Source organism: Camellia sinensis, chromosome 11 (assembly GCF_055761805.1).
Source record: "Camellia sinensis isolate YWXY chromosome 11, ASM5576180v1, whole genome shotgun sequence".
NCBI lineage: Eukaryota > Viridiplantae > Streptophyta > Magnoliopsida > Ericales > Theaceae > Camellia > Camellia sinensis.
The window spans coordinates 93,282,410-93,297,147 of NC_138971.1; positions in this window are offsets into that span (position 1 = coordinate 93,282,410).

Sequence of the window (14,738 nt, forward strand, 5' to 3'; positions counted from 1 at the left end):
AATTAACTTTATTTTAATAGAAAATATTTTTCATTAAAATATTACCCCAACTTCTACCAAATAAAAATAATAATAATTTTTTTCATTAAAATAAAAATAAAACAAATAAGTTTTCAACCTTAGTAACTAAAAAAAAAATCAAAAAAAAATTAAAAAAAAAATCATTAACTACAAAAAAAAAATAATAATAATAATAAAAAAAATAAAACCACGTCATTCACACGCCTCTCTTTTTTTTTTTTTTTCTTTTCTTTTCGTTTCCCACTCTTTCTATCCAAATTCGGGCCCCATCCCTTTTTGTTTCTCATCAACTCAAATAATCCTTTAAACAAAAAAATCCTCAATTTCAAAAACTCCAAAATACTGTACCATCTCTCTCTCTCACTCTCACGTCTGCAAGCAGCGGCAGTACTGGCAGCAGCAGCAAGGGGGGACGATGGCGAGCAGCGAGTGACGACGGTGAGTAACGAGTGATGACAGCTAGCAGCGGCAGCGGCAGCGGTAGCCGTGGTGCGGCGTCTCAGTTACCTTTGCCGATTCAACTCGTCCTTCCGATTGAGCTATTAGGGTTTTGCCCCAAAATGAAAACCCGACAACGCCAACTGAGGTAAACCTCTCTTTCTCTCTCTCTCTCTCTCTCTCTCTCTCTCACACACACACACACACACACACACACATTTCAATCCAACATATATGTATATGCACATAAGTAATTGAGGCTTAGTTATGAACATTTGTGTTAATGCAGAGCCTAGAAAGCTTGAGAAAATTGCATAATAGTAGATGAAGATTCAATTTTTTTTTTTTTTTTTCTTTTTTCTGTTTGTTGATTGACTTTGTACTCTCTTTTTTCCCCAGAATTTTTATTGCTTTGGTGATGGAGCACGGGTCGTTCCATGACCAAACAGCATCGACATTATCTTTGGCTGATGAGGATCATACACTAGCAAATTCAGTCAGATTCACTCTCAATCAAGAGTCAGTCAGTTCTCTTCTAATTCTTTCATGTTATAAATTGCGTATGTTGTTTCCAAAATCATTTGTGCACACCATGCTAGCTCTGATTTTTCTGATTGCCCTAGTTTATATGCTCTGTTTCAAAAATAGTTTTTTGTATTTGAACTGTTGTATTTGATCTTCATGTTCTAATCAGATGCTTTTCAAGCTCAGTTTCATTGTGTGCCTCCTATATGGATAGTTTAAAGGGCCTTTCATAGCTCTTATTTCTTCAGTAACAATTTCATTTTTTTTTGTTCCTACTTAGTTTGACAGGATGAAACCATAACCATCTTATTTCTTTGACTGTCCTTTAGATCTTCTGTTCACTTTGAGCTTAACAATATCAATGTAGATCCTGATTATTATTGTACATCTCATAATCTGATCAAACTTGATTACTTTTCTATTGCGGATTCAAAGTTATTTTGATAATTTATTGATGTAAACTTAGAATATCTGAATATGAAGTTATTACAATAATCTAGTTTTTTTGTTTGTGATTGGCTCTGTGTGATTTATTTAGCAACGAAATTATTCTACTGCTGAACATCTCACAATCTTGTCAAGTTCAATTACTTCTATATCGCCAAATGCAAAGTTATTACAGTAATTTACTGATGTAAACGTAGTATAAATGAAGTTATTATGATAATTGTGTTTTTTTTTTTTTTTTTTTTTTTTTTTGTGATTGATTCTATGTGGTTTATTTGGTAACAAAATTATTGTACCCTGTACATCTCACAACTTGATCGAGCTTAATTAAGATTCAAAGTTATTACGGTAATCTAGCTTTTTTGTCTGTGATTGATTTTGTGTGATTTATTTGGCAACAAAATTATCCTACGACTGTACATCTCACAATGTGATTGGGCTTGATTACTTTGGTATTGCAGATTCAAAGTTGTTATGATAATATGTTGATGTAAACTTGGTATATTTGAAATTATTATAGTGATTTAGTTTTCTTGTTTGTGATTAATTCTATGCGATTTATTTGACAACAAAACTATGCTACTATTGTACATCTCACAACCTAATCGAGCTTGATTACTTATGTATTACAAATTCAAAGTTAATATTGTAATCTATTGATGTAAACTTAGTATATCTGAAGTTATTACATTAATCTAGATTTTTTGTTTGTGATTGATTTTGTGTGATTTATTTGGCAACAAAATTATCCTACCATAAAGTGGTGATTACTTGTTTATTTTAGAATTGATTTCAAAGTAAATTTTAAACTTCTTAGTAGTTTTCCTTTTATTTTTCAATGATAAGCTTGCATTGTTATTAATGTCATGGTAACAATTATTCTTCTAAGAGTAGAAATTATCAAGTAAGTCTGCAGTACCATGTGACAGCAAGTCTGGAATGTCATATGACCGTATGCCTTTCTAGCCCATCTAATAGTATTTTGTGATTTGTCCGCTATATCTTTTATTTTTAGGACCCTACTATTGGGTGGACACAAAATCAACAAGTATTCTTGGAAGATAGAATAATTACTCGTGATAGAGAGTGTTTTTGTTTTACCAATTAATATTGGCAGAGGGACCTCTTACCAAGACTAATTAGTGCATAGGTTTCTTATTAACCTTAGAAAACTGTGTTCCTTAGTCATATAGAAAGAAACCATAATCACCATATTGTCACATAGGAAGACCCTACCTTGAGAGACAAAGGAGAGGCTATAGAGGGCTCAGTCACACATCAAGATTCACTTTTTAGGAAAGCCCTAAGCTCATGTATTTATGTTTCATGCATGAAATCATGAATAGGGTTAACCTAGGGTTATTGTTTTCTTTCATTGATGAACAATTGGTAATTGTTCACTTACTAGTTTCTCTAGTTCATAAACCTTGTGTTTCACAGATAATGAGAATTTCCTGACCTAAAACCAATGGCTGTAAATTAATATTGACACAAACTATTTTTTACGAGGGAAATCTTTAACATTTTTGAGATTCACCCTCTACAATATGGGGAAAAAAAGAAACCAAAATAAGTGACTTCATCAAGGTATAAGGGCTCCAAAAATAGCCCGTGGACTCTTTAACATTTTTGGTGCGTGTGTTTGTGTCTGAACCCTAGTGGATTATGGGTGAATGCTGTAGAACCCTTCAAACTTCTATTAAGCAAAGAAAGTTTGTTCTTTCTGGCTTTTCTTGTGTTGTGGAAAGCATTTTATGTTTAGTGAGTCTGATGTTTGTTTTTACCTAACTTTTTTGCGTTTTATGGGCAATTGATCCACATTTTGTTGGGTATATTTTGTACCTGGCTTGTCTTTGATCCAAAATCGGCTGTGTTATTGTTTGAATGCAATCTAGTTCACTTACTTGGGAAAAAATATTCTTCTACTTGTGATGTCATATCTGCAAATTGTCTTCACTTTTGGACTGCCTATCAGTCACTTCAATGAACATATAATGTTAGACTAACCTTTGCAATTCATGTAGGCTTTGCAAGCAACATGAAATTAATACTTTTGAGAACATTTGAAGTGGAACTTTGCTTAGATTAAGGGTAAAATTGAATTTGCTTTGAGGATATAGAACAGTTTCTGTGAGGTTTGATTGTTTTTTGTTGTTAATTATTATTAATACTCCTATTTGTGGTAATTACCTCTTCTTGCTGCATGTAGTAAAATGTGTTTTTCATTAGTGGATTGGCAGTTTGACACTTCAAAGATTTTGAATTATGAATATTATGAATATTTCATGAGTTTGAATTTTCATATGCTTTCTCTGTAAATATGTAAGGAATTTATGGACTGATTTAGTAAGTAATACAAGTAGAAATGAAGGTAAAATTCTCTTTCTTATTCTTCTTTTATTAATTGCATGACATTGTATTCATGTCAATGTTTGAGTCAAATATTGTTTGCATCTTTTGTTGAAGGAGATTTGTAAAAGTTTTCTTAGCCATGTGTTGGTATGAATATGATCATCACTAGTAAGAATATAGTTACAGCATAAGTGGCCTTGGCAAAAGGGACTAAAGGTAAGTGCCATCTATGTTACAAAAGCAACAAATGGAGACCACTGACCACAAAAGGAAGTCCCCATTTCCCCCACCTCTTTTCACTATGTATCTGCCTCTCTCATAATGTAATAGAGCTGTGGAAAATTCTTGATCACTTGTGAACATTTGATGAGAGTATTTCTATATATGTTTGTTTAAAGGGTAAAAAATATTTCAAGTCTTTTTTTCCCCCCAAAGGGCCTAATTGGTATCATTTTCATTCTTCAAGTTTTTGGAAACAAAAAAATAGTAGTGTTCGAAAACAATTAGGAAAACAGTTTCCCAAAATTGGAAAACAACTTGGTGGTTGTTTCCTAAAGAGTGGGTTGATTTCAGAAAGCAGTTGTCGGAAACAATTTGCCAAACAAATTGTGTGTTTCCGGAAAATGAAGACAAAAAATGAAAAATATACCAGTGATGCCCTTATGTGTCTTCATTGTATTTATTGTTTGTTCAAAATTTGCCTTTTTCTACTTTTTAGAAAGGAGACAGGCAGAAGCTGCTCGTATCAGGGAGAAGTATCCAGATAGAATTCCGGTATAAAAATTGCCTTTGTTCTCCTGGAAGTTTGTCTTTCTATAGGATGTTATGCATATAAATGTTCACTGAATTTTTTTATTTGTTTTTTCATGCATAGGTTATTGTGGAGAAAGCTGAAAGAAGTGACATCCCTGACATTGACAAGAAGTTAGTATAGTACTGCAATAATCATCCTCCATATGTTTAATTTGGATATTACGAAGATTACTCATTATACACTTTTTTTATGCATTACTTTCTCTCCTCTGCTGAATTATTTCCGGATCTACAAGACTGCAAGATATGTGATTGTCTCACCTTGCAAGAAACATTTGAAATCATTTAAAGTAATAAAAGAATAAATATTGGTAAAGGATAAATGCAATGCAAAAAAAAGCCTCTGGCTTCCATCTATGCAAGAAGGAGATTGGAGTCCACGGGCTGTTTTTGGAGCCCTTATATCACCATTTTTGAAGTAAAGGCTGATTTTTTAATTGGATTCTTAACTCTATCTGCTTTTTGGGTTGTTGATTATACTCCATTTGGTTTCCTAGAAAATCTAGTAAAGAGAAGGAAAATTTTGAATTTATTAGGTTTCGCATTACTTGAATTGGGAATGTAAAATGTTTTACTCAACTTAGCGTAGTACAAGTAGATAGCATTAGTTAATTGAATTCTTAATTTTGTTGTTTGTTTGGATTATGGGAAAATCGAAGCATTAGTTACTATCCTCTCTCTATGTACTTCTTGGGTTTTTGATTATATTCTATTTGGTTGTTGATTATACTCTATTAATTACTCCTTTTATCAGTAGCCCATCTACACCAATACCAACCCAAACCAAGCATAGCAAGACAGACACCACAATAGTTTAGCACTCCACACTACAGCAGTTATAGGAAAAACTAAAAAACTACACTTTTCTAGTTAATTAGCACTCCACACTACAGTTTAGCACTCCACACTTTTCTGCTAGTTGAGAAGTCCATTGCATATTATTTTGAACTGTTGTTTTATTTAATTATTTTTGACTTGTTCTTCTTTGAATTACATTTAAGTCCGTTCAAAAAACTAAACAATGAAATACCAAAGTGGTAATGCTATAGACATAAGAATGTTGTTGTTTTATTTACAATTTGATAATGATAGTCATTTAATTTGCTAAAGTGACCTTAACTTTTCATGGACATTTTTCATTATTTGTCCAATTTTACCTGACATTATTTCTCTTTTTCTTTGGTACAGATGGATGAACTCGTGCACAAAGCTAAATTGTACAGGACAAATTGACACTTTTTGCATTTTTGGAAGGATTATATATTTTTGTATATATGTATATGGAAAATATTAGGGTAGACTAGTAGTTATATTTTTGAATGGGTGTGTATAGAAAATATTTGGTAGACTACTAGTTAATTTTTGGGTTGATGTACATGGATAAAAATTTAAAACATAATAACAAGTACTTGTTATGTTTTAAATTTTTATGCTAGATGAAATATGTAGTTTGGAATTATTTGTGGATGAAAACTTATAAGAGTTGACTTTAATTAAATAGGTTCAGAAATGGTTGATATATGTATTTTGTTGAATGTTCATGATTCAATTTATTTGTTGGTTTGAATGATTTTTGCAAATTACAGATTATATTGAATAAATTGGATGGATTATTATAAATTACAGGTTTATTTTGTTGGATGTTGGCGACCAAAATTTGGTTTTGTTTTTCTAGTTTTGGCGACCAATTGATTAGTCGGGAAAGATAAGTTAAACTTTTGCCGACTAAATAAAGCAGTCGGTGTATTACCAAGCACATTTGGTGACTAAAATAATTAGTCGTTAAAATTATTAGTTTTGGCAACCCAAGGATTTGGTCGCGAATAGGTCTATTGCCAACTAAAGTTTTAGTTGTGCAACCATTTCTTTTGGCAACAAACATGTTTGGTCGTGGAATGTGACAATTGGCGACTAATTATTTTGGTCATGGAATGTGACAATTGACGACCAAAATTTTTAGTCGTGAAATGTCACAATTGGCGACCAAACATTTTGGTCATTGAATGTGATAATTGGCGACCAAATTTTTTGATTGTGGAATGTGACAATTGGCGACTAAGATATATGGTCAGCAAAATATCACTTTTCACGACCAAAATGTTTTAGCGACAAAATGGATTAGTCGCAGTAATGATATATTTAGCGACTAAAAATTTAGTCGGCAAATCCAACTTTTTCCGACCAACCAAAATTTTGGTCGCGAATTATTTTTGCTGACCCTCAATTGGTGACCAAAGTAGCGACCAAAAAAATTGGTCGCGGATAACTTTTGCCGACTAAAAATAGGCTTTTAGCGACCAATTTTTTGGTCAGCAAAAGTGTTAATTCTTGTAGTGAGGGTACTAGTGGATAATGGGGCAGCAACGAATTTGCTTCCTCAATAATCCTAGAAAAAGTTGGGTAAGAGGAACCCTAGGCTAATCTAAACAAGCATAATCATTGTTGGTTTTGTTGGGGTTAGACGGATGGTTCAAGGCATATTGCCCATTAACCTGAGTGTGGGGACACGAGACTTCATGACGCCTTCTTTGTAATAAACAACAATGCAGAGTACAATGCCTTACTTGGTAGAGATTGGATCCACACCAACAAATGTGTGCCTTTCTCTTTGCATCAGACGGTGATGATAGCCTTGAGTAATAACTACAAAAGATTAAAGTTTTAGAGACCAAAATGAGGGACAACATTATTTTTTTGGGACAAAATATTTTTGTTGCAAAAAGTGTCATTATCATATTTTTAGCAACGAAAATTAAACATTAGTGATGGGACCAAATTTTTTGTCTCAAAAAATAAACCATTTTGAGATGAAATTATTTTGTCCCTAAAAGTCTATTTATTAGTGACATTTTCAAAATTTTGTTGCTAAAAGCCTTGTTTTTGATTTTTCAGGGCGACCTTTTAGCGACTATCCTCATGATGATAGAAATTAGTCCCTAAATGTCTTTTGCAACAAATTTTTGACTTTTAGAGACCAAAACATTTGGTTTCTAAAACTCTTATATGTTGTAGTGAATGGAGAGACATAAGAGATAAATATAGACCCATAACCCTTCGTTGCATGTGCAAATTTCATAGGAACAAAGCTGTATACTGAGGGGGTGGTTCCACTTAGTGTGCTGAGGAAGCCTGATGTCACAACCGAAGCAATTGCTGATGAAGAAGTGGCACACCTGAAACACTTAGTTCAAGAAAGTGCTGATGATGAGCAGATCATCAAGGACACCAATAATGCATGGTTGTAGGCAGGAGGATCAACAAGCCAGACCATTGGCTTTAGTCAAATTCTTTACATTGGACATTGATGCAATAGTCCAGAAAGAAGAAAAGGGAGCAAGGATGCTTGGTTTCAGGCATGAGCAACAAGGAGCCAGGTCATTGACTCTAGATAAGTATTTTGCATTGGACATTGAGACTAAAGTCTAGGAAATTCAGGAAGAAGAAGCTTTATGGACAGACTTTGTCTATGAAAAGGAAAATAAAGATGTTGAACTAGGATGGGTTATGGTAAATGAAGCGGAAAAGATTGTTTCGAAGTTAAATGAAGCTGAAGGAGAAGTATTGGTAAGTACTCAGATGCAAGACCCCTTAGAAGAAGTTAATCTAGGGGAAACTTCAATACAACAGCCTACCTACATCAGTACTTGGTTGGACCCCATTGCTAAGGACCAGTTATTGACTATCTTGAAACAGTATAAGGACTATTTGCTTGGTCATACAATGATCTACCTCGATTGGATAGGTCATTAGTGTAGCATAGACTTTCAGTCAAGCCAAACTTTAAGCCATATAAGCAAAGACCTAGGTGAATAAGTCCTAAAGTGATTCAGAAGGTAAAAGAGGAGATTGCTAGGCTCTTTAGACACCCAATTTTTGATTGCCCACAAGGCTCGAGCGCTTTGCCCGATATGCTCGATGATGAAAGTAGTGATGTGCGTGGTTCGAGGTCTCAACGAAAATGCTATGTTTAAGCTTCGAAACAATCCCAAACCTTCCATATTCCCACTATTTGTACCTCAGAAATCCATTTTTACATATTGGGTCACCCTGTGTTGAGTCTGAAGCAGGGAGACATGGGATCACATTGAGGCCCGACCGTGCCTCATTAGGAACCGGCCGTGGCTATTTATGGCCAGCCGTGCCTTGGTAGCAAGAAACACTGTTCTGGGCGAGAGCCCGCCAACTGTCCATTTTTAAAGATAATTATGACCTCTTTTGCTCAAATTCTATAAAAATGAAGTTGTATCTCTGTTTTGAGGGTTGAAGAATTTCTAAAAAGCTTGTACACCTTCTTGAGACTCCTTTTTCTTGTGCAAGCAACCTCTGAGCAAGCTTACCGCCTTTAACCTATATCCATACACCATATACACCTTCACACCATAGCCTTGGAATCTTGGTTAAGCCTTGAGCATCATAATTCAAGCTCGAGAGTGTGTTTGGACTTAGTTTGATTCACAACAAAGAGCTTACCTTTCTTGAGAGGTATAAGCTTACTATCTCTTTTCTTGCTCTCTTTGCTATCTCTTGCTATCTAGTTCTTGTATTTTGTATTGTTTTGATCTTTTTTCAAGTGTCTAAGCTTGGGTTTGGAGAGCTACCAAAGGGTAGAGAGAGTTAACACTCTTTCTTATACCTTTACCTATAGCTCAAACCCTTGTTTTTTTTTACACCCTTTTCTTTGCTTTCTAAATTGATTTTCAGAGTTTAAAAGAGGCTGAAAATCATGCTTTGAGGTTTCAAAAGTGGAGGGGTTAGCCACCCCTCATTGTTCTTGCTTACTAGCCTTGTTGTCTTTGCTTGTTGTTTAGCCTTTTGGGCTCTTTTCATGCACTTTGAGCCACTGTTTTTCATCTATTAGGGGCTGTTTTAGGGTTGTCCTAGGTTGCTTAATTGGTGCAAGCTTTAATTAGTTCATTTATTGTATCACAAGTCCTTATACATAGCTTGTTGCATATTGTTCTTGGCCTTCCTTTGTTTAATTTCCATGTTTGAGAGCCTCATTTTAATAATCAACTTACCATTCATTTCTTTCATTTGAGAGTTATTTCAATCGGTTGACGGTTATTCAAAACATGAACTAGAGATCTATGCTTAATGGCTTAATCTCTACGGAGGTTCATTGTCAATGGCATAGTCTCTTTTTCATGTTGAGAATCACTTCCTATTTGACATGTTTCTCACTTAGTGGACGTAATCTTTAGTGGACGTAACCATCATCTTGGAAAAATGGGCTAAAGAATGGCAAAGACTAACGAATTTGGTTTAAAATGAATCAATCCATATAAAGAAAATGAGTTGTATTGCTTGGGCTCATCCGGACGTTATGCCGAGTCTATTGTGTCAAGAGTCATCACACACCAATTAAGGATGTTTTGACGACCCTTGAAACGTCTTTACTCTCCCCTTTTGAGCTCATTCCATGATAAATGGGAGGAATGGTTGTTATTCATTGTATTCATTGAATTTTGTCCAAATTGTGGCCGAAATCATGAAGCAAACAAATTTGTCATTGATGGTTTTGGAAATGATTCCAATCTTCTCTTGAGGTTTTCCTATGACAGAGGAGTGTGAGAGGGACAAACAGAGCTCAGAAAACTTTGTCTGCATAGTTTTCACCTCATAGTATAAAAATAGGGTTTTGCATAAAATTAAGGCTCGATCAGGCTTATTTGGGCCTGGCCGGGCTTCATTGGGGGCCGGTCGGCCATCAATGTTTGGTCGGCAGCATGTTTTGTAGAAAACATAGGGCAGTGACTGAATGTGAAACAGAATGGTCTGGGCAAATAGAACAATTTCTGGACGCTGCGCATGCGAGCATTATGCATCATTATGCATCTTTGTTTGATAATTAATTATTAATTATTATTGTTGTGATTAGTTATTGTTGTTGTACTTAATTAATATATTGTTATAGCCATTGTTTATTTGTAATTGTTATAGCTAGTTAACTTAGATAGCTAAATTCATTTCTTTGGTATTGATTAGAATTTGTAATGAGTAGATAATTAGCTTAGCTTATTTATTCATTCGATTTTGTGATAATTCGGACTCGCGGACTTTGATTTGCACCCTCTTGTGCGAGGGCCAACATGTAATAAGTTGTATGTCTTCCAACCCCATGTCTTTCTCCTTTTTACTTACCTGCTTACGATGGTTAGTATAGAACATCATTTTTCAAATTAGCATTCTTATGATTTGCATCCATTGTCTTGCATGCATCCAATGTTTGGTTCATTATACCTACTAGATGTTTAAATTCATTGCATGAATACGTGATTCATCACATGTCTTGAATGGAATCATAGGTCATGGTCATAGCCGAGCCTATTAAAATTACATAACGTGTTCGTTGCATTAGTCATATTGCATTAGTTAGGAGCATGCATATTTTCTAATTATTTTGTTTTGTTTTGGCTCGGAGTACTAAGTGAGCAATTTCGAGTTTTAGCATGATGCATTGCGTGTTACTGTTGCCATGTCAAGCATGCTTTCCATGAGGCTAAGTGCTTAATTGATATATTTGCTTGAATGCCTGTGAATGAAGGCTAATTGCAAAAATTGGGACAAATTGATTAATGTGCATACAAACTCGCCTTTTTAAGTGACGAGTATCAAAAACAATTTTCAAATAAACATGAAATCAAAGCGTTTCAACTTTTGCAAATTAGTCTATACTTATGTGCGCCACATAGTAATGTTAGTCTAATAACTGAAACAAGAGCACATAATTGTAGACACCCCATTTTTGACCGACCTTAAGACTCAGACGTCACCAGTTGAGCGCTCGGTGATATTGCATATTGTGCTCATTCAGAAGTTTCAGAGTCTCGGCTGCGAGCCTTGCCTCCGGACTTCTGGACTCTTTCGCGCCTTGCCTCGGTTTGCGAATCAAGCTCTGTTTTCTCTGTTTTCTCTTCCCGAAGGGAGGGAGAGGTCTCGTAGATTATCTCTCAGTGGCCGTAGGCTACGTTTTGTGGTCGTAGGCCATTTTTCCCGTTTGGAGCCCGGTTTCCGATTTTTCGGAGCCGACGGCCGTGTGCCTCGGTTCGGGACCGCTTAACCACCTCTGTTTGCTCCGGTTTTTAGCATACACCTTATTTCCTCCCTTTTGAGGAACACTGTGGCCCGAGCGACCAACTTCGTGGTCGAACGCCACCTCCGGTGCTTAACAGCCCATTTTCGGGGCCCCAGGCCGCGCGTTTTGGTCCCCGAACCTCTGTTTTGCATCCGTTTTGGTTCATTTTTGATGTAGACCTTATTTTCATAGTTAGGAAGCTTGTAGGAGGGTGGGAGGCCAGCCATTGTTCTGAAAAGCTAGCTTTATTTCTCCATCGCTCTCCGACGCCCGTTTTCCTCACTTGAAAGCCAATGTTGACCACCCCAGGGCCACTTTCTTGAACCCTAAACCCCATATTTGTGTTGTATACACCTGGGAGGCCACCAATATTTGGTGGCCAACCAGTAATTGTTCCTGACCCTTTTGACCCCCTCTAGAAAATGGTCTTTTCTCTCTCCTGGTTCACTTTTTCTGAGTTTCAATCACATATTTGTGTTGTGCACACATGGGAGGCCACCTTTTTGAGGTGGCCGTCCAGTAATTCTGCTTGCCCCTTTTGACCCTTGGTCGGTCGGCCGACCACCTGAACCCTCAAAACCTGGCCGGCCATGACCCCCTCACCTGGTTCCTTGCAAATGTGACCTTTTTTCCCCCGCAGATCCTATATCCGAGGGGGAGTCTTTTGGGGGGGAAACTTGAATTTGATTTTCCCCTCCTTTTCCTCCCTTCCTTTGCCTATATAACCAGCCTCTCAGCTGCATTTTAAAGGGTTAGAAAAATCCATTGGAGCTCTTGCATTGAAGCCTCCCTCTCTCTCTACTCCAAGCCTTAAAATACCCTTGCTCCTACACCATTTCTACACCAACTCATAGCCTATCAACCCACACTCCACTTCCAGCAACTTGAGGCTGTTTTTCAGAGTTTAGGAGCACCTTTCCTTGGTCTAAAAGTTGCTGAAGTTTGGTTCTACAAGGGTGAGTCATTTTCTTCCCTTTTCTAGTCTTTTCTTGCATCATCTATAATCCTTAGTTGCTTGCATTTTTGGGCTCCGACCCAAACTATAAATAGTCATATTTTGAGCCCCTTTTCATATTTGATTAAGGGTCTTTCTCTGTTTGAGGCCAGCAGCTATCACTTTTCTTTAACTCTCTTTTAGGCCTTATTTTTGCATAGCATTTTAGGCCTATTTTTGAGTTGTTTTGGACTTTTCCATAAACTGTAAAATAACTTTTTTTGAGCCTCTCTTCAACATTGTTGAAGGGCCCTCCTCTGTTTGAGGCCTACTGCTATCACTTGCCTCTTTATCTCTCTTTTAGGCCAATTTTTGCATAGCATTTTAGGCCTATTTGTGAGCTGTTTTGGACCTTTCTATAAACTGTGAAATATCTTTTTTGGAGCCCCTCTTCAACATTGTTGAAGGGCTCTCCTCTTTTTGAGAACAGCAGCTGTCACTTGTCTCCTTACCCCTCTTTTAGGCCTTTTCTTGCATGATAGTTTGGCATTATTTGTGATTATTTTTGTGGCTTGATGTAAACTGTAAAGTTCCTTGTTTTGAGCCCCTCTTAAACTTTGTTGAAGGGCTCTTTTCCATTTGGGGCCATCTGCTGTCCCTTTGTGTTTAACCTCTCTTTTAGGGCCATTTTTTTACATGATAGGTTAGCCCTATTTGTGTTCATTTTTGAGACTTGTTATAAACTGAAAATATGCGTGTTTTGGGACTGTCTTGCATCTGTCTTCATGCTTCATGATCAAATAATCCATGCTTTGTATAGCTGTAAGTCATTCCATGTGCCTAGTTTCGAGTTTCGGGGTTCATTCCATGCATCGGGTGCCATGTTTCCATATTTCGGGGCTATTTTGTATCATATTTCAGTGCCAAAATTTTCATGTTTGCATACCATATTTCGTGCCTTGCCATGCCTTGTTAGAGTGGCATTTGTGCCTTAGGATCGGTCCTCGGTTTGTGTGCATGTGTGCACGTATTTCGAGTGTCTCATTTTCATCTCATGGCTACTGATGTGAGTGAGGCTGAGGTCCACTCATGTTGGTGTAAGTCCATTGTGCATTGTGTATGCCATTTCATTTCATAGCATTGTGTATGCTAGGTTGTATGTTAGCGCATTGTGTATCCCATGTTACCTTGTGCATCGTGTATGCCATTTCATAGCATTGTGCATGCTAGGTTGTATATTAGTTGCATTCATGCATGTCATGCATATTGCATTGTGTTTGGGATAGGAGTTAGCCCGAGCACGAGAAACGAGGGATGTTTCGTACTTCGAGTGACGGAACGTGTCTCAATTCCTGGTCACCGACACTTCGGATTATCCATGATGGAGTTTAGGTCTTGTTGTGTTTATATGTGCATTCATTTCATATTGAGTCGTGCAATTCGACTCCTCGGCCATCATGCATCGATATGCGTGATTGGTGGCACGAGGATTGAGAACTACACTCCCTGAAGAGTAGTCATGCATACATATGTGAAAATACTTTGCCATGCCCTTTTGTTGCTCTCTGTTACAGCAAATCAGAAATCGCTAGCCTTCCGGAGCTTGACACGCATTCCAAGAACAATTGCAAATAGAGGCAAACCGGGGCATCGCGAGGGATTCTCCGCACAAGGCAACCCGAGCATGCATCATTCATCATCTGGAGCAGATTTGAGGCAGTCCCTGGCTTGCATGCCAATTTATTGCTTTCCTATTTTAATTTGTTAATTAATTAGGATTTTGTACATATTTGGACTGTAATTATTCATTTGGGATTGTATATTATTTATTCGGACCCTCTGCGCGAGGGCAATGTTGTAATAAATGTGCGTGTGTGCGATGTATGTCTTCCCACCCCACGTTTTTCTCCCTTTTATTTACCCGCTTATAATGGTTAGATTAGGGCATGTTTCAATTAGCATACGGTATGATAGCATGTTTGCATTCATTCATCTGTTTTGTATGCACTGGGCTCGGCGCATCATACTAACTGCATTGTATTTTCAATTCCAAGTTGAATACATGTTAGCTGTAGCATTTCATATGTTATGTTTAGAATAGCCGAGCCTGCTATAGTTGCACTTTTGCATGTA